Source organism: Hylobates moloch, unplaced genomic scaffold, assembly GCF_009828535.3.
Source record: "Hylobates moloch isolate HMO894 unplaced genomic scaffold, HMol_V3 SCAFFOLD_1, whole genome shotgun sequence".
NCBI lineage: Eukaryota > Metazoa > Chordata > Mammalia > Primates > Hylobatidae > Hylobates > Hylobates moloch.
The window spans coordinates 166,361,950-166,383,849 of NW_026652276.1; positions in this window are offsets into that span (position 1 = coordinate 166,361,950).

The window sequence follows — 21,900 nt, forward strand, 5'->3', positions numbered from 1 at the left end:
CCAAACTTTTCATCTAAGTAATGTGCATACATATTCAACCCTTTAAAATAGTCATTTTAAAGTGACTATTTTGCTTTGTAATAACAATTCATGTACTTCTGGGCATGCTTAAAGTAATATTCAAGTTTCCTAGATTTCTGCCAGAACTGTCAATAGAAGGAAGGTCACTGCTCCTGAAGGATACAATAATAGATGGAAAGCTTTAGTAGGAGACATAAAGGCTTCCACATTATTTTTCTTACCCAGGCAAACTAGTTTTATCTATTTGATGTGATAATTCTTAAAGGATAATTTATCATTATCAGCAAATGTTACATGGAAGTAAATTTTTTTCTTTCTGGCATCGAAATGTCCTGAGAGACACCCATGAGCATCATTAGTACGTAAGATAATTAGTCTATTTTGCCCTTGGAAAGTGTCTATGAGGGAGTGCTGCCCTGAGTCTAAACACAATTCTCTGTGCTAGCGAAGGTGTTCTTAGGTAGCCTGGAACTCCTGATGTTACTTGCAAAGGTTTCCAGGTAGGTCCATTTTCCATACTCATTTTTTTGGGGGAAAAGGGGACCATTGCTTTAATCAAAGAATTATCTGCCTCTAAAAAGCATAAAAGTGACCACCATAGGGAAACCATCTCCATTTTCTCTCTCTCAACTCTTCCAATGGGGACTGATTGAACAAATTAATTTTCAGTAAAGCCATGAAAGTGAATTCAAAACCTTTAAGTTAAAATGACTAGAAGATAAAATATGCGTTAAGTCCTTTTTTCACATTTTAAAATAGCCATAGAGACTAAAATGATTTGATGAAACTATCAGTAGTAGTGGATGTTAAAGAGAAGAGAAAACCACAGGTGAAAGTTCTGGATAGTACATCTACTCACTGCATTGCTGATGGAAGTGGATTGAGGAGCACGCATTTAGATTCCATGCCACATTATTACACTTTTTGAAGTGTCCCCTAATTGTTCAAGAATATCCTCTGGGCACGCGATGGCCAGAATCCCCCTCAGTGAGTCTCAAGTTTAGGTATATAACAGGATTCCTAAGGATATTGTTCCTGGCACATAGAGAGTCCCCAAAATGCAATTTTTGATGACTGAATGAATGAGCCAATGGAAGTGGATAAGATAAAATGTTGAGTCTTGGGTACCCCATCCGTTCAGAGAATTAGTTGCTCTTGCTAACTATTTTTCCAACCAAATTGTATCTGCGTATTTTGAAGAAACAACCATTTTTATTTTCCCCTTTTCCCCCATGAAAATGCTAATACGGGCCTGTTGTAAAATTCTTAAAAACATCAATTGGTTCAAAGAGGTATAAGCATGAAAGCAGGAATACCATCATCACTGATCATTACTGTTTCCATTTGGTAAGTATCTGTCTTGATTCTTCTGTGTGTGTGTGTGTGTGTGTGTGTGTGTGCGTGTCTCTCTCTCTCTTTCTACACACACACACACTGCATGTATTTATAAGTTAAATGTATATATTTACATATGAATAAATATTCATAAAAAGAATACTTAAAATGTTATAAACATAATTTTATGATACGAACACAATTTGTACACTGGTTATTCTCATTGATGTTTTTGTTTTGGGTTCTTTAAAAATTATGAAATAAATATTCTGATGTTTACATCCTTTTGGACTCATTCTCTTCTTGGGAAAAGTATCCGCTTGGGAAAAGTATACTCTGCCTCAAAGTATATAATTACTTAAAATTCTGAAACATATTGCCAAACTGTCATACAGGTTTTATTGACTTAGAGTTCCATTAGCAGTTCATTTCTCTCATCAATCAACCCTGGACATGTCCATTAAAATTTTTTATTACTAATCTCATAGGTTATATATCATATACCATTGTTAATGTGTAATATTAAATCAGTAGCTACCTTGAACATCAGTAGTTGTTTTGAACACCATTCTTTTCTTAACATCATCCTTATCTTAATAATACGTTCTTTTGAGAATTGCCTTTATCCTAATAATTATTAAAATATTCCTCTTTTATCAATTGATTTTGAAACTTTTCAGATTATAATTCATATATTCTGACTATATTTTCAATTTGTAATTTTTGAGCCTTGTGTATTAGTACATTACCATAACAACAAGAGCACTACATTTATAATAGCATGATTTGATGAAGAGGTTTTAGGGCCCAGATGCCTTTGATCTTGTGACTTCACTCTCCCCTCAGGCCTTATCATTGTCCACACCCAGGTAGGGGCAGGAAGGGAGTATGGAAGAGACACACTAGCCTTTTATAAGCCATGACCTAGAAGGTGGCATGAATTACTTTCATTCATATTTCACTGGCAAAAACAAGTCATATGGCCACATCTCGTAGCAAATGGGATACGGAAATTTAGTCCCCAGCTGAGCTGTTACTTCCATCTACAACTGTACACTATAGAAAGGATGAACAAAATTTAAGGTAGAGATACCATTTCTGACATAACTTGTTTCTGATGTTTTTGGCAAGCATACACTATTATGTTTTTTGAAGTTAATCATTCTTTCTCCTCTCAAAATATTTCCTGATTCGCTGAATGGGGACATGAAGCAGCAGCCTAGAACTTGCAGCACTTTTCTCTTTGGGCTGGGGAGACAGAAATTGGAGTTCAGAGCTCCCAAAACAACCATTCAGGACTTGAAGGACCAAGATCCCAGAAAAAAAGAGGACTGCAGAGAAGTGAGCCTGATTTTCTGCTTGTAATCTGCCGTCAATATATTTGTTAACTCCTAGCAGGTTTAAGTGTGGTGAGAAAGTCTGACAAAGCAAGCAGAAAGTAGCTTCTAAAAGGTTGACCCTTTAAGCAGAGAACACTGTAATTAGATGTTACCAGGAAAACAGAATTTTAAGTTCATGGCCAACCAAAGAAGAATGTCCCATGCTTCCTGTTCAGAACCTGAAGGAGCTATGCTCTAGGAGTAGGGGCAAATAAAAAATAGAACTATACAACTGGATATAGCTCCCTCCCAGAATAATATTAAATCTCTTAAAAAAATTAGTATCTGGCAATTCCACTAAAAGCTCTCTGTGTCTGTTTATAAACAGAGTGATAAACTATTTACAGGGAACCCAGAATGATTCAATATTTTCCCCCTCTCCTCCCTTTATCTTGATTTTACTTTATTTTTTTAACTTTGCTTTTCCTTTGAAATAATGCTGGTGAACTGCCTTGGAATTGTCAGGTTGGCTTTTTTTTTTTTTTTTCATTTTTTCCCCCCACAGAATATGATTTGCGTAATCTTCCATGAGTTAAGCAGCTTCTGTGGGGTGTACCAACTTTCTTGTTTTGAAATCACATTTCTAACTTTAAAAATTATTTTTGTTAATCTGAAAATACTTCTCATTTTGATTTTCTATGAAAAATATGTATAGAGAAAAAGAGTCATAGCAGCCAGAACTTTTCATGTTTCCAACAAATAAAGAGAATTTGTCTGTAGAAGGTGTTGTTCTGAAAAAAAAATTCTAGGTATGTCTTAGTAAGTATATTTTATTACTTGAGCAAAATGAATTTTTAAGAAATATAATGTGAGATTCTGGAAATGAAGCTTGCAACAGAAAGAGCATAAGCCCTTTCTACTATTCTGGTGGGGAAATGTGTCAGTTCATTCTCATGCTGCTAATAAAGATATACTGGAGACTGGGTAATTTATATAGGAAAGAGGTTTAATTGACTCACAGTTCCGAATGGCTGTGGAGGCCTCAGGAAACTTACAAACATGGCAGAAGGGGAAGCAAATACATCCTTCTTCATGTGGTAGCAGGAGAGAGAAGAATGAGTTCCCGGAGAAGGGGAAAGCCTCTTATAAAACCATCAGATCTCATGAGAGCTTACTCACTATCACGAGAACCGGATGGGGGAACCGCCCTCATGATTCATTTATCTCCACCTGGTCCCTCCCACCACACGTGGGGATTATTGGAACTACAATTCAAGATGAGACTTGGGTAGGGACACAGCTGAACCATATCAGGATTGTGGGGAGTGTGTAGAAAATAAGAGCGCAATTTAAAATTTAGTCTCCTTAGTGGCATCAAAACAAGTCTCTGGTCTAACATGGAATCCTGTCGTGACCCCCTTGCTCCCGATACACTCAGAGAAATGAAAGTATCCATGCATGTCAAATACAGATTAAAATAACAAGGTATTTATATAAACATAAAAAATTTATATAAAAGTAGAATAGATCTCATGAGGTATTTGGAGAGAAAGTATTTTTGTTCTATCCTTTTGGTTTAAGGATATTTCTGAAAGAGCTTTCTTATTTTGTAGTTATTTGAAATATTTTATAAGATATTCCTAAAAGAACAGTTGGGCTCATCAGAGAACATAAATACAATTTTAATTCTGTATTTCTGCCATATTTCAATTTTAAAAGTTTAAGCACAGTTTGCTAATTCTACTCTATTCTTTTTGTAACAGCACCAGTTCACAAATGTGTGGTAAATCAGTTGCAAAATAATTTCATTTTACCTGCACGGATTTCAATTTTATGGGTATTTTACTTTTGAAATGTATAGATATTCTCTTTTTACTAATGTGTTCCTATTTTAATTTTTACTTTTGCCTGTTTACCTAAATATTTGATGCTTCAGGCCATGCATATTTCAAGACAATCTCATGTTGAACTTTAAAAGCATTGGAAAAAACAGACAATGCAACATACTATGTGCTGAGATTGCAAAAGCTGAGATTTTATGCTTTTTTTCTTTTAATCAAAAACTTTTCAAATTTTATGAATTGGCATTACAAAAACTCTACAATCCCATAAAGAGTTAGCAGAGATGCTAAGAACCAAGACTGAAAACAGATGAAAAAAGGTAATATAAATAGGCTCACAAGTGACTCAGACATTAAACCTACTCATTAAAACAATCATAACAAATATGTTTTAAAATAGGTGAAAAATCATGAGGATCAGACAGCTTCACCAGTAAATTCTTCCATATACATAAGGAATTAGGCCACCTAACCTTGACTATAACATCTGACATTATTACAGAAAAAGAAAATTACAGATTAGTTTCTCTCATTAATAAATATATATAAATCTTTAACAATTTTTCAAATCAAATTCAACAATACATAAAAACCACTACTGTACTAGATTCTGCCAAGTTAAGTTTAACCTGGGAATGCAGAGTTGTTTCAACATTTGAAGATCAATGTAATTCAGCAAATTAAAAGAAGATTTTACAAGTTGATTATCTCATTTGCTTCAGAACAGAATGTGATAAAATTCAACAACCACTTGGCAAGCTAGAAATATAAACTTTTTTAATCTGACAGTGTTTATTAAAAAAAATAAAGAAAATGTTATACTTAATGTTTTAATAGTCAAAGCTTTCACGTTGAATTTGAAAATGAGATCACCATTGTTCAACATTATAGTGGAGGTCCTAGCCAGTGAAATAAAGGAAAAAAAGGAAAATAAACAAAATATCTAGGGATTATAAATGAAGAAATAAAACTGTTTACTTTTTTTTTTTAGAATAATTTATCTCCCTTTATTTTTTTTTCTCTCTCTCTTTTTTTTATTATACTTTAACTTCTAGGGTACATGTGCACAATGTGCAGTTTTGTTATGCATGTATACATGTGCCATGTGGGTGTGCTGCACCCATTAACTCATCATTTACATTAGATATTTGTCCTAATGCTATCCCTCCCCCTCCCCTAACCCCACGACAGGCCCCAGTGTGTGATGTTCCCCACCCTGTGTCCAAGTGTTCTCATTGTTCAATTCCCACCTATGAGTGAGAACACGTGGTGTTTGGTTTTCTATCCTTGCAATAGTTTGCTCAGAATGATGGTTTCTGGCTTCATCTATGTCCCTACAAAGGACATGAACTCATCATTTTTTATGGCTGCATAGTATTCCACGATGTATATGTGCCACATTTTCTTAATCCAGTCTATCGCTGTTGGACATGTGGGTTGGTTCCAAGTCCTTGCTATTGTGAATAGTGCTGCAATAAACATACGTGTGCATGTGTCTTTATAGCAGCATGATTTATAATCCTTTGGGTATATACCCAGTAATGGGATTGCTGGGTCAAATGGTATTTCTAGTTCAAGATCCCTGAGGAATCGCCACACTGACTTCCACAATGGTTGAACTAGTTTACAGTCCCACCAACAGTGTAAAAGTGTTCCTATTTCTCCACATCCTCTCCAGCACCTGTTGTTTCCTGACTTTTTAATGACCGCCATTCTAAATGGTGTGAGATGGTATCTCATTGTGGTTTTAATTTGCATTTCTCTGATGGCCAGTGATGATGAGCATTTTTTCATGTGTTTTTTGGCTGCATAAATGTCTTCTTTTGAGAACTGTCTGTTCATATCCTTCACCCACTTTTTGATGGGGTTGTTTGATTTTTTCTTGTAAACTTGCTTAAGTTCTTTGTAGATTCTGGGTATTAGCTCTTTGTCAGATGGGTAGATTGTAAAAATTTTCTCCCATTCTGTAGGTTGCCTGTTCACTCTGATGATAGTTTCTTTTGCTGTAAAGAAGCTCTTTAGTTTAATTAGATCCCATTTGTGAATTTTGGCTTTTGTTGCCATTGCTTTTGGTGTTTTAGTCATGAAGTCCTTGCCCATGCCTATGTCCTGAATGGTATTGTCTAGGTTTTCTTCTAGTGTTTTTACGGTTTTAGGTCTAATGTTTAAGTCTTTAATCCATCTTGAATTAATTTTTGTATAATGTGTAAGGAAGGGATCCAGTTTCAGCCCTCTACATATGGCTAGCCAGTTTTCCCAGCACCATCTATTAAATAGGGAATACTTTCCCCATTTCTTGTTTTTGTCAGGTTTGTCAAAGATCAGATGGTTGTAGACATGTGGTATTATTTCTCAGGGCTCTGTTCTGTTCTATTTGTCTATATCTCTGTTTTGGTACCAGTACCATGCTGTTTTGGTTACTGTAACCTTGTAGTATAGTTTGAAGTCAGGTAGCATGATGCCTTCAGCTTTGTTCTTTTGGCTTAGGATTTTCTTGGCAATGCAGGCTCTTTTTTGGTTCCATATGAACTTTACAGTAGTTTTTTCCAATTCTGTGAAGAAAGTCATTGGTAGCTTGATGCGGATGGCATTGAATCTATAAATTACCTTGGGCGATATGGCCATTTTCATGATATTGATTCTTCCTATCCATGAGAATGGAATGTTCTTCCATTTGTTTGTGTCCTCTTTTATTTTGTTGAACAGTGGTTTGTAAAACTGTTTACTTTTTAGAGACAACTTACTTTAATCAGTGGATAATCTTTTATTTCATTTTTATGTAACATTGACAGTTGGAAAATGAAATACTTAAGAAAGATATAATTTACAATCACATAAAAAATATCAATACATAGGGATGCATGTAGTAAAAATTTTGCCAGATCCCTATACAGAATACTATAAAACAGTATGTAAGCAATCTCAACATAATTAGGATGGATACATAGTGTTTAAGAATTGGAAAACTCTATGTTGTTAAGTATATTATTGCTGCTTTAATGCAATACAATCCCAGTCAAAATACTAAATTTTTGAAGTGAAACTTGACACCTGTTTCTAAAAGTTATACAGAAATACAAAGGGGCAAGAAGAGCTGAGATATTTTTTAAGAAGGGATATATGGTAGGGAGACTCCCTTTACTGAGTGTTAAGTTATATTATAAAGCTATTTAAGAAAGTGCATTGCTGCTGCACATATAAAAGAATAGACCAATGGAATAGGTAGAGAGTTCATAAAAAGGCCACATATATTGTGGTACTTGGTTTATGCAAAAATTACCATTACACAGGATTGGGGGAAAGGACAATATTTTCAGTAAGAATGATAATGAAAAAATTGGGTATCCATACTGAAAAAAAATACAACTTGATTCCTACTTCATCTCCTACATAAAACCAATTACAGTTAAAGTATAGGTATAAATGTGAAGGACAAAAAACTAATTATTTAGAATTACAGGAGAATATCTATATGACCTGAAGGTGGAAAAAGTTTCCTCAAACAGAATATAGAATATTCTAACTATAAAATAATAGAATTTCTGTTCATCAAAGGGCATTATTTAGTAGCAAAATAAGGTAATACAAAGAATGGAAAGAGTTATTTGCAACACATATGGCAAACATAGGACTTGGAAAGGGAATATATGAAGACCTCCTACAAACAAATAATAAATAACGACAGATACAATAAAAAGGGGGCAGAAAACTTAAACAGGCATTTAATAAAAGGACATTCAAATGGCTCAAAAACATGAAAATGAAATGTGTTCAATCTCATTAGTAATAATAGGAGTGCAAAATCAATTAAAGATCTACCATTATTTGTTCATTTCATAAAGAGTTTGGCATCATCTTATACATTTAGAATACAACTATACAATGACCCAATAATTCCACTCCTGTATTTTATACACTAGAGAAATACATGAAACAGTATCATGTGAAAATGACAAGACTGTTCAAAGTCAAGTTATTTGCAACAATTCCAAACTGGAAACAAATCAGATGTCTAATAATTAAAGAATAGATTCATAACTGTGATACAGCAATAAAAATAATGAAATATAGCTATATATACCAATGTTGAATTTTTAAGAACATACCATTGAGCAAAAAAAATCAGTCACAGAATACAAACAAAACTATCACGTTTAAGAAAAAAATATCATGTTTAAGAAGGAAAAATCCATCATAAAGCTATATTTAAAAGGGACAAGTAAAAGTTCTAACATGAGAGCACTACAAGGGGTGTTGATAATATTCTGTTTTTATTACCCGGGTGTTTGCTTTATAAGAATTTGCTATGCCATATATCTGAGTTATATGCACTTTCTTTATATATGTAGTATTTTACAATAATGGGTTTATACAAACTGATTTATTATCATATGAAAGAGGGATGAGACTCTTTTCACCATTAAATAAATTCCTACATTTTTTTTTTGCTTGTGACAGTTATTTAACTCATCTATGTATTTTCTGAAAGTTATATTAATATATTCACAGAAATCTTTCTGAAACAATGGTATAATAAGTAATACAGTTTTTTCTAATAAAAACTTATCAGTTACCGTATTCATATAGCTGTCCCAAAATTTAATGACTTAAATTGACAGCCAAATTGTCCTGATTCTGATGGCTGGCAATTTTTAAATTTAGGTATCATTCTTTTCTTACTTAAAATACATTGTAGAAATCCCTCCAAATGAACTCATATAAACATATATTTTATTTAATGGGTTTCTATATTCAATAGCATGAATATGACATAATTTATTTAGCTTTTTTCATTAACGATGCACATTTGCTTTATTTCTAGTTTCCCACTACATACTTTGAGAAACTATAAACTATGTTGATTTTCATGTTCTTTTTTTTCTGAAACTGTTTCAAGTACATTCCAATAGGTATAATTTGCATGATCCAACTATACTCTGGTTTTACAACTCATTGTTACCCTTGAGTAAATAAGCATAAAGCTCAGTTGTGGATACATGCTTTAAGACTTCACATGCATGTGAACTATTACTTTGGAACTTGGAGGTTATCAATCGCCTTGCAATACAGAATTGCATTAATCTCTTGGATAATGTTTAACTTTCTTTATATGGGGACTCCTAATCTCACTAATAGGTTTGTAAAATCTTTAACAGTAGGAACCATGGCTTATATTTCTTTGTATCCACCAGAATGATAAGCTTATAGGAGACATTTAGTAAATGTCTCTTGAATATGTCTTAAGTGGCTAGAAGTTTAGAGGAAGATTGATTACTCTTATTTACAGTGATAAAGATAAATTCTATGGGATAAAGACAATTTAACCTGAGCCTTACGGGGCAATTATGGCTAATTTTAAGAGTTCAGGCAGGGCACAGTGGCTCATGCCTGTAATCCCAGCACTTTGGGAGGCTGAGGTGGGCGGATCACGAGGTCAGGAGATCAAGACCATCCTGGCTAACACCCCATCTCTACTAAAAATACAAAGAATTAGCCGGGCGTGGTGGCGGGCGCCTGTAGTCCCAGCTACTCGGGAGGCTGAGGCAGGAGAATGGCGTGAACCCGGGAGGTGGAGCTTGCAGTGAGCTGAGATCGCGCCACTGCACTCCAGCCTGGGCGACAGAGTGAGACTCTGTCTCAAAAAAAAAAAAAAAATTTCAGAAAAAAGTTATTTCTAATTTTAAAGTAAGTATGCACGTTTATCAGTCACTTCTAGCTGGAGAATATTATTGTGATCAATGAGCATATCAAATAAAAATATTAGGAAATATATTATTCCATGTAGTTAATCCAAAAATAAATACATCTCTTTCCCAAGTTATACTGATTGTTTATATTATGTGTTTGACTAGGTTTGGGGCATGTGACTTTTTTCTTTATGTATAATTCCTTTTGAAATGGAAGTAATAATTTCTTTTGAAATAAAGAATCACAGTAAATAATTTTCTGTAAGAAGGAAAATGGTGGATTGTACACACAAAAAGTAATATTTTCTTCCATATTTTATCTTTCATCCTTTGTTCTTAAGAAATATTTCAAATGATGACTGCAAAAATGTCCTTCAAATTAATGAATAGTGCATTGCATTACTTAAGAGTTTTTGTTTTAGATGTCAGAATTGATGCATTAGATATGGGAGCAGCCTTTTACTTCTAAAGAACCGCCGGGCACGGTGGCTCACGCCTGTAATCCCAGCACTTTGGGAGGCTGAGGCGGGCGGATCACGAGGTCAGGAGATTGAGACCATCCTGGCTAACATGGTGAAACCCCGTCTCTACTGAAAATACAAAAAAATTAGCTGGGCGAGGTGGCGGGCACCTGTAGTTCCAGCTACTCGGGAGGCTGAGGCAGGAGAATGGCGTGAACCCCAGGGGGGCAGAGCCTGCAGTGAGCCAAGATCGTGCCACTGCACTCCAGCCTGGGTGAAAGAGCGAGACTCCTTCTCAAAAAAAAAAAAAAAAAGTACCAACTTTAAATTTCAGCCTATTACATCATGCTTATATATTAAACTATCCATGACCATTTATGCATCCATGTCATGTTTATTTTATCCATGAACTATAAAAAAACGAATTTTTTTTTTTTGCCAACAATCGGGAAATTACACTTAACAGGGTAGATAAACGCCTAGAAACAAGTACTATCAGCAAAATTTCCTCAACCTGATTGAATATTGAACACTCTTTTGGTTTTAAATGTTAAAAATCTAATTTAATGGCAATTGAAGCAAAAACAAAACAAACAAAACTATAGGAGTTTACTGACACATAACTTAGTACAAATCTGAGGTTAGGCATGGATGGATTCAGAGTCCAAACAATATCATTATAATCCTCTATCTCATTTCTCTATTTCCATCTCCATCTCCACCTCTGTTTTTATCTCCATCATAATCAGTTCTGTGTGTCAAGGCTTCTCTGTGTTGGCCTCTATCCTACTATGGATACCTTTTCTTCTTGAGTTAGGAAAAATGCCTTCTAGCAGTCTTCAGATTATACCTTTACAGCTTGTGAGATAAAAGGAATAGATCAACTCTTTCCCAGTGTCCATACAGCACTCTTATGGAAGATCTCTGGACTTGCTTGTGTTATGTGCTCATGTTTTACAGTAATCACTGTGCTAAATGTATGGGTATCTCCTGTAGATAGGACATAAATGGAGTGACTTGATTGACAATCCAGTCAGGGGCACATGAAATGAGGAGAACATCTCTGAAATTAAACAGAGTGCTGAAGAAATTCAGGTATCTATTCCTCAGTTCCTTGAAAGTGTGGCAAGTAAAGGTCATACTCATGTTTCTAAAATCAAAGGGAAAATTCCCAGTGATATCTCTGGCATAGTAAAATAAGACTGGCATTAGATCTCCATTATCAGCAGGTTGACATTGTATGGAAATACCACATTTTATTTACCTGTTCATCGGTAATAGAAATTTGGTTTTGGGCAGGGTGCAGTGGCTCACGCCTGTAATCCCAGCACTTTGGGAGGCAGAGGCAGGTGGATCACCTGACGTTAGCAGTTCAAGACCACCCTGGCCAACATAGTGAAACCCCATCTCTACTAAAAATACAAAATTAGCTGGGTGTGGTGGTGGGTGCCCGTAATCCCAGCTACTGGGGGGAGCTGAGGCAGGAGAATCGCTTGAACCCGGGAGGCAGAGGTTGCAGTGAGCTGAGATCGTGCCATTGCACTCCAGCCTGGGCCACAAGAGTGAAACTCCATCTAAAAAAAAAAAAAAAGAAGAAGAAGAAAAAAAAAGAAATTTTGTTTTGAAGTCACACACAAAAAAAAAAGGAAGGATAATTTCGAGATTAGCTGATTAATAAAAGTTGTAGAACAAAGACAACTTAGAGCATGGTCCTTCTAGAACATTTCAGAATGGAGCACTTTGCACCACCAATGTGAGAAGGTATGAAAAACAGGAATGGCGGAATGGCTGTTTAGGCTGTTCACTTAAGGTCTAGAGACTAGCAGTATCATTACAGAGAGTGGAGGAGGCCAAGACTATTACAAGGTTCCAAATCGAGGTCTACAGTAACTCTGCTGTCTCAAACTTACTTTTCCCACAACTTAGCCTCAAGGACATTCTCAAATTCTGGCAGAAACAAAGAATACTAAACTCCTATCATGCACCATAAACCAGTAGAAGACCAAACACAATGGTCCTGTGACAGGAAACAAAATATTTTGATTTATTTAACAACTCATACAGCCAACCATTCTTCCACACTTTATTTCACTTTCTCCTAGATAAAGCCTTTCTGTGTTTGTTTCCCTTCTTTTTTATTTCTTTTATCTGTACCTTTCTATTCATTATCTTTTTTTAATCCTTAAGCTATGCCACTCTTTCCATCCCTATAGTTGCCTTTTTATTACAGATCTATCTCCCTCTCTCTAAAAAAGCTCAGTGATCCTAGATTTGCCTCTCTAAGCCCTAAGTAAATTCCATGTACTTACCTCATTAAAAATATATTAAAAGACAACCATGTGTTTGCTCAAGGAGGAGTGACAATATCAACAACTCACAATGAGGAGACTTGATTTGTGAACAGCCAATCAGTAGATATTTATTGCATACTTTCTTTGTGCTGTAGAAGTCAAAGAAGAGAGGCTTTCAGTGACTATAATTGGAAGAGCAAGATAAACTTCTTGTTTAATACAAAGTTAAATAAGGATATGTGAATTAAAAAATATTGAGAATGAAGAAAGGAGAAGTCATTCATAACATATTAATATTTTTCAGGTCATTGCTATGGACAACATCTATGGTAAAGTCTAAAGAAAATTAGCCGGGCGTGGTGGTGGGCGCCTGTAGTCCCAGCTACTCGGAGAGGCTGAGGCAGGAGAATGGCGTGAACCGGGGAGGTAGAGCTTGCAGTGAGCCGAGATTGCGCCCCTGCACTCCAGCCTGGGCGACAGAGCGAGACTCCGTCTCAAAAAAAAAAAAAAAAAAGAAATTTAAGAACACTGTGCAGCGGTTTGATACTTTTTAATTGAAATGATTACATGGTAAAGACTTAGGGGCTTTTTGTAGATTATGAGGCATGGAAAGATGTGAGAGGAAGAGTGAGAAGAAAAAGGAAGAAGTGAAGTGAATAATTGCAGCAAGGGAAAGAATAATGATGGTTGAAAAAAATAGAGGAAAGAAACTTTTGTGTTCTTTTGCACTGCTAACCTACTGGTATCCTCTCTGAAATGTGCGAGAAACAACATGTACATTAATGTGTCTAAATTAAAGAGTGTAGGATCCTATTAAGACAGAAACTGGAGAAAGCTTGTGGAAGAGAGTGGTTGACTGCACCCTATAGAACCGTGATCCTATCCAGAGGATCCTGATTAAATGGAAAGTTATAGACATGGGCTTCCAATCCAATTGCTGCTGCCTTCTGTGCCTCCTTTGGCCTATAGGAGGCACTCCCTGGCCAACTGCCAGCCTACAGTCTGTACCCAACACAAACACCACTTCTGTGGTATCTTTAGGGAAACTGAAACATACCTCTTTATGCTTCCCCACACAGGTCATGGAGAATTCATTAAATGTCTTTAAATAGTAATGAGATGAGATTAGAGTTCTTGAAATTTTAATCTGGTGCGTTTGGGGAAAATGGACTGGAGAACAAGGAAGTTAAGAAGCTCTGGTAAGATTTGAGGTATTTGAAATTTGTATTACTACTGTTAGTTTTGGAATGGAAAGAAAGAGGACAAAAATGATAACTTCAAATGGAGTCTCAGTAGGGCTTTGCAGGTGGGTTGTTATAATAGGCAAAGTAGAAAAAAAACAAAAAAACCCAGAGGCTTTGGGCCTTAATGGTATTTTTAACAGGGACAAGAAAACCCATGAAGGCAAGCTGGTTTAGGAGTGAAAATTATTGAGTTTGAAATTATTGTGACATATCTAAACAGGAATGTCCAAAGAAATGGTAGAAATAAGTTATTGGAAGTGAAGAAAGTGAGAGGTGACAGTGTGCTGGCAGTCCTCGCTCTTGGCGCCTCCTCGGCCTCAGCGCCCACTCTAGCCGCACTTGAGGAGCCCTTCAGCCTGCCGCTGCACTGTGGGATCCGCTTTCTGGGCTGGCGGAGGCCAGAGCCGGCTCCCTCAGCTTGCAGGGAGGTGTGGAGGGAGAGGCGTGGGCGGGAACCGGGGCTACACTGTGCTTGTGGGCCAGCGTGAGTTCCGGGTGGGCGTGGATTCAGCGGTCCCACACTCGGAGTGGCCGCTGGGTGCCGCAGGCCTCAGGGAGTGAGGTGCTTAGTAACTGGGCCAGCAGCTGTGGAGGGTGCGCCGGGTCCCCCAGCAGTGTCAGCCTGCTGGCGCTGCACTCAAATTCTCACCAGGCCTCAGCTGCCTCCCTGTGGGGCAGGGATTGGGACCTGCAGCCCACCATGCCTGAGCCTCCCACTGCTGCCATGAGCTGCTGCGTAGCCGGAGCCTCCCCGACGAGCGCCGCCCCCTGCTCTGCAGCCGCCTCCCATCAACCACCCAAGGGCTGAGGAGTGCGGGCACACGGCAGGACTGGCGGGCAGCTCCACCTGTGGCCCCAGTGCAGTATCCACTAGGTGAAGCCATCTGGGCTCCTGAGTCTGGTGGGAACTTGGAGAACCTTTATGTCTAGCAAAGGGATTGTGAATACACCAATCAGCACTCTGTGTCTAGCTCAAGGTTTGTAAATGCACCAATCAGTGCTCTGTGTCTAGCTCAAGGTTTGTGGATGCACCAATCAGCACTCTGTATCTAGCTAATCTAGTGGAGACTTGGAGAACTTTTGTGTCTAGCTCAGGGGTTGCAAACACACCAATCAGCACTCTGTCAAAATGGACCAATCGGCTCTCTGTAAAATGGACCAATCAGCAGGATGTGGGTGGGGCCAGATAAGGGAATAAAAGCAGGCTGCCTGAGCCCGTGGTGGTAACCTGCTGGGGTCCTGTTCCACAGTGTGGAAGCTGTGGTCTTTTGCTGTTTGCAATAAATTTTGTCGCTGCTCACTCTGGGTCCACACTGCTTTTATGAGCTGTAACACTCACAGGGAAGGTCTGCAGCTTCACTCCTGAAGCCAGGGAGACCACGAGCCCACTGGAAGGAACGAACAACTCCAGACGTGCCACCTTGTGAGCTGTAACACTCACCGCCAAGGTCTGCAGCTTCCCTCCTGAAGCCAGCGTAGACCACGAACCCACCAGAAGGAATAAACTCCGAACACATCCGAACATCACCCGGACATGCAGCCTGTAAGAACTGTAGCTCTCACTGCAAGGGTCCTTGGCTTAATTCTTGAAGTCAGTAAAATCAAGAACCCACCAATTCCGGACACAAAAGGAGGCAGGCCTAGAGTGATAAACAAGATGTCAGTAGCAGCTGCAGATAAATGACACGTGGCTACTCACTGTCTCATTTCTCCCACATCTATTCGTTGCATTATGATCGTGGTGCCATCTTGTTAGCAGTTCACTAAGCTGGCATTGCAATGAAGGAGAAGGGCCAAGTGTTGACATTGAGACTGACATCTGCTGAGGCATGCCTGTAACTCTTAAGTCAAACAGAATACTGAGCAAAATTGAACTAACGTTGTCTTAAGGCCTTGTGGATAAAGAGATGTCTCAATATACTCTGACAAGCTACTCCATTGTTTCGCTAGCATTAGAGTGTTGTCAGGTTGTTTGTTTCATCAGTAAAGTTAACCCTCACCCATTAGACTAGTAGAGTACCGTGATGACATACTTGACGACCCATCTACTTAACTCCTTCACTTGGGATAAGGGAGGACATTCATGATCTGGTAGAGAAAGTATCATCCCAACTCGTTTTTTTTTTTTTTTTTTAATTCTTTATAGTACAGGGTTAAGGCACTAGATAAATATTCTGTGGGTGGCACCTGGAAGAAAAAAGAAAGGAAGGAAAGAAAAGAAATCAAACCCAGATTTCATAGGATTGTATAAGCATGAATATTAATGTCACATATTATTTAAAAACTTTTTTTTCTGTTTGCAAAGTTTTCTAACTGAGCCATAAAATTCACAATGGCCTAGAATAAGGCATCCAAGCTAAGTGCCCAAAAGTGCCATATTAATACTTTAATAAAGGTTGAGCAGCCAGATCAGTAGTGGCAAATTCTCCCCCCTCTGCTGCTATAAAACCAGTTTTCTAATTCTCCCTGTAACAATTCTTATTTCCGCATAACTCCTTGCTAACAGTGATCAAACTATCATTTTGATCTTGGGGGGGCCCTATTAATAGAGATTTTTAGTGGGGGAAGCACTTCAGCAAGAGAAGAAATTCGATTCATAGTGTCTCCTATTTTGCAATAAACAGCTTTTACAGGTGAGTAAACCATAAAACAAAGAAGGCATTTATTTCATAACTGCAAAGATTATAAATTATGACTCAAGTTTTGTGCCATCAGGAATGGTTTCCCTGTGGAAAAGAAAAAAGCAAAACCTTGCTAGAGAAGAATTTTAAATTAAGAAAATGCTCCATTACGTTAAAATCTAAAGCATATATCTGATTTCAGAATTACTGCCCATAATGAGTGAGCAAAGTAATGCAATCTATATATCCTGATATAGATGTACCATAAAGTAAATCAAGAAGAGGAAGTCAGTACAAATTAGTTACAGGAAAACTTTACTCCAGCACAAATGCGTTTTAAAGGATATACCAGATTCCATCCTCCTGGAATGGGGATGTAAAATAATAATGATTCTTGATACAATAACTAAATCATTTTAATGCTATCTGATATTCCAAAGCAGTTAAATTCAACCTATAAGAAAAAAAACCAAAGTATTAAAGATAAAAAATTGGATCATTTCAACTAAGTGTGGGATCATGGTTATCAGACAAGCTGAGAAAACTGGATCATTTAGGCTCCAAGAAGTGCTTCTGTGTCAATAGCCAAGGCAAATTGAAATGAGATGACTTGCATACATCTGTGACACAGTCTTGGCCTAATTCTAGAAATCAAAAGTCATGAGATCATTAGCTCTAGTAAAACAGGAAAATTAGGTGAAGTGAATGTCTACTACGTAAAAATGGATAGCATATTTTAATATCTGAATAACATATTGAAGTGTTTTGTCTATGATATAAACTCAACTAATCACCACTGGGAACAAAAACAAGTCAGTAGCGGAGTAATAACATGTCTGTCAAAGTGTCTAACAGTGCTGTAGGAATAAAACTAAGTTGTATACTTCATTTTTCATTTTGTAGTTTAAATGTATCACTATGATAATTCAATATACTTATTGAATAATAAATGCTATTAAAATAAAATGACTATCAACTTGACTAAATTAGTCTTGAATGATAGATAATGCAGAGAATTTTAAAATATACAACACCGACATATTCTAGGCAATGAAAATTAAACCTATCTTCTTTAATCTAAAATTATGTTTTAGAAATGTCAAAGATGTCTTCAAAATTGGAATATTAAAAGGGCAGCCTATGCAAAGTACTCATTTTAAAATTTAGCTTTATAGTACTGTTCTGCTGTGGGGCCGGATATTCAGACAAAAAAAAATCACAGCTACTGATTAACTGATATTAAGGAAGGAATCTTTTCCCAGAATGAGAACTTAGTAATACATTAGAATTGCTGAAAGTGTGAAACATCTTGCCATGAAACACAGAAAAAGCCTCATCCCTGAAGTCATGCCCCATCACTCATGTTTGCTGGCATCATGCCCACATTGAGGACAGTTTTTCTTACTGCTTATACACACTAGAGTTTTACTCATCTATGGCTCCTCAACCACAATAATAATTTACTTCAGACAGAAACTGGCTTGGTCAGTGGTTTGAGAGATGTGTGCAATTTACCACCTCTTCCCTTTCTTCTTTCCTTTCCCTTGGGGCAATACCTGTATACTCTACTCTCTTGCTTCCCTGTGAATTTCACTGCTCAATTTAAATGTTTCACTTTAATTCTATCTGTGGACGTATATGTCCTCTGTATTCACTCATTCCCTCCTTTTTCTCTACCAATTATGGCCCTATTTCCTTTGAAAATTTCTTTCTGAGGACCAGGGCCAGGTTCAGGGGCCTGCAACCTTTGCAGTTGCATAAGGTTCCTTAATCAGAAGGCCCCCAACCTGGTTTAATGCTCTGTGGTCACTGTCTTGAAATTCTTAATAATTTTACCTTTGGCCTTAAGTTTTGTACATAAAGTCTTATGGAACAAGAGAGATTGCCCACCATTGCAGGAGATATATACAACATGCATTTTCATTGTTCTTTGCCACTTCATTTGAATATTACATTTGCAGTGACCCAGGAACACAGAATGCCAGTGGACCCATGATGCATGGGAGTTCAGAAACACTCAAAGAGAGTACAAGGTATGTTAAGTTTGTGTCAGAATAAGTATGGACACTGGCAGCCCCAAAAGGTCACGTGTTCTGCTTGAACCACAACTTCTTCCACAGAAAGAAGAAAATGACCAAGGAACCCTATCACATGCTTTTTTATCTTACATTGTTGTATTAGCCAATTGTATTAAAAATGATGGCATAAAAGGAAAAGAATAGATAAGGCAACCCCTTGCTCTCTTTCAAGTCCCTCCTACTTCATCAGTAGGCTGAAGGTAGAATGTTGGTAGAATATGTGCCTGTCAAGACATGAAATAAAATCAGTTGACTTAGTTTTGATGCAGTGTTTTGACTGCTCTGCCATGGTAAGAATGCAATACAGATTCATGTGTGAGGTCTCTATTTAGACCATTCTTGCATTTTTATAAAGACATACCTGAGACTGGGTAATTTATAAAGAAAAGAGGTTTAATTGACACGTTTCTGCAGGTGGTACAGGAAGCATAGTGCCAGCATCTGCTCAGCTTCTGGCAATGCCTCAGGGAGCTCTTAGTCATAGCAGAAGGTGAAGCGGGAGAGGGCAGGTTGCTTGGTGAGAGTGGGACCAAGAGAGACAGGAGGTGGTGCCACATACTTTTAGACATCAGATCTCATGTGAACTCACTCAAGGGGATGGTGCTAAGTTATTCATGTGGGATCTGCCTCCATGATCCAAACATTTCCCACCAGGACTTACTTCCAACACTGGGGATTACATTTCAACATGACGTTTAGTTGGGACAAATATCCAAACCATATCAAAGTACAAAATACAAAATACAAAATGTGTAATTTTAGTGATTTCACGAGTAGCGTGCTCTTATGTTTGCATTTAAAACTGTCATTGCACAATATAAAGATCAAGGGTAAAATTAATGCTAATAATTTATTTTTTTCTTTACTCAGAAGAATATTAAATAGCAAATAAAAACGCCATGACAAGTTGGTGTAGGGAGGGGAGGAATGATGGTAGGGAGATTACAGAAGAAAACAGAAGAAAGAGAAGTTTTATATCTTAATACCTTTAACTGAACTTTTCCCATTTTCTGAACTAGAGGCACAACATTTTCACTTTGCCCTGAGCCCCACAAATTATGTGTCTGGCTCTGCTGAGGACTTTAAGGTTGGAATTGTGTGTCTAATTTTTATTAACTATGGCTGAGAAGCTTGCCATCAGTGCTGCTAATATTCCCAAATTATGGAAAAGAAAGATCAAATTGGCGACTTTTTGCAAACTCCTTGAAAATATTCTTCACATTCTTAAAACTTTTAAGTACAACTCATTCTTTCTCAAACATGAATAACCAAAATAATTTTTAAACACTCTATTTCTTCTTTAATGGCATTGCTTTATTTTATCACAAGTATTACAACATTATTTTTCTTCTATTGTTCTTGAAAATACGCGGTATTTCTGCTGTCCTATGGGTTACACAGACTTTGATTGGCCAGCACAGTAATGCTAACAGCCATGTGTTTTCTGGGCTGAGTTGGGAACCTGACCATCATTTCAGTCTTCAGGGAAAATGTGCTTTAAATACCAAACAACAAACTTAGAAACAAACTTTGTCCCATAGCTTGTTTGTAAATCAATAGCTTTTTGTTTCTAGTTTACATTTTGTGACAGTTCAAATATGATACCCGAGATACTCAATTTGCTTCATGATTGAAAAATGTGTTAATGTTTATTGAACCAGTTTTGAGAGCTTGGTATGCTCTTTTCCCTTGGATCGGACTTGAAATTTGGCCAGGAAGAGATAGGACAAATGGGCAGGCAGGAAGCAGACAGATAGGAGAAAGAAAAGTTCCAATTTTGCACCTCGATTCAGACATTTCCTGCTTATATTCTTGCTTTTGTAATTACTAGAAGGAATACTTAATATTATTTTAAGTAATTTTTAGTCCTTTATCTCCTAGAGACCTACAAACATTAGATGTTTTCTGTGAGACTATCCTATGAGAATAGAGGTTCTAAATGCTATTCATCTCTGCGAAGTTTATTTGCTTTCAATCAGTAAGAAAAGTTAAGGATTTTAATTTAAAAGGGAAAAAGTGCAACGAGAAAATTGAAAATGATTCCCTCTGATCGCTAATGTCAACTATGGTCACATTTAAAAATTCTTTTTCTGCACATTAAGTTCATTTTTCCTGCCTCCTCTTTTGAGTGCAAATTTTTTTCAGATAACATTATCCTAATTCGATACTAGCAATGTTAGCTAAAAACAATAATTGGATTTTTTAGGTAACAACTTCAATATGAACTGGCTTTGCCTTACTTCAGTTATATTCTTAGTACATTATATATGTTTTCCTTTTAACTACATTTCATTCTTATGTCTTCCTACCATGTAAAGGAAGCAGTATATTTTATGTAATCTAAATGATTAGTTCTGGTAAATATTACCATATTTTCAAAAATAACGATTTCTACATTTCTATCAGCAAGCCTTCTGTAAGACAATTTTTAAACATGTTTTAAATATAGAACATGCATTTTTTTAACCAAAGGACTGTCACAGATTTTAACTCATAGAGGGATACCTAGCTATCATTTCTTTTATTGAATCTCCATCTTTTATTTGTAATAATTGTCCCTGATATTATGCTCATTTAATGTCATTGCTTTTAGAAAATGGCAGTTTTATTTTAATGATTTTTTTTCTATCAAAACACTATTGGATAAAGCTTCCTTCCCAGCTTAATAACTCTTATTAAAAATTGTTTTCATGTGTTTTTTACAAAAGCAACTTAACGCAGAGACTTATGCCAGTATTATAGTCAATGTTAATAATGTCCTGGGAAACTATGAGGAAACGCTAAATGATCAGAGATCACATATTCGGAAATCTGTAGTGTGGAGACGTTTCCACTGCCATATATACAGCAGAAACAACAAAACCGCAGACATGCAGTGAATTTATTTATTTATTTTTTTTTATTATACTTTAGGTTTTAGGGTACATGTGCACAATGTGCAGGTTTGTTACATATGTATCCATGTGCCATGTTGTTTTGCTGCACCCATTAACTCATCAGTT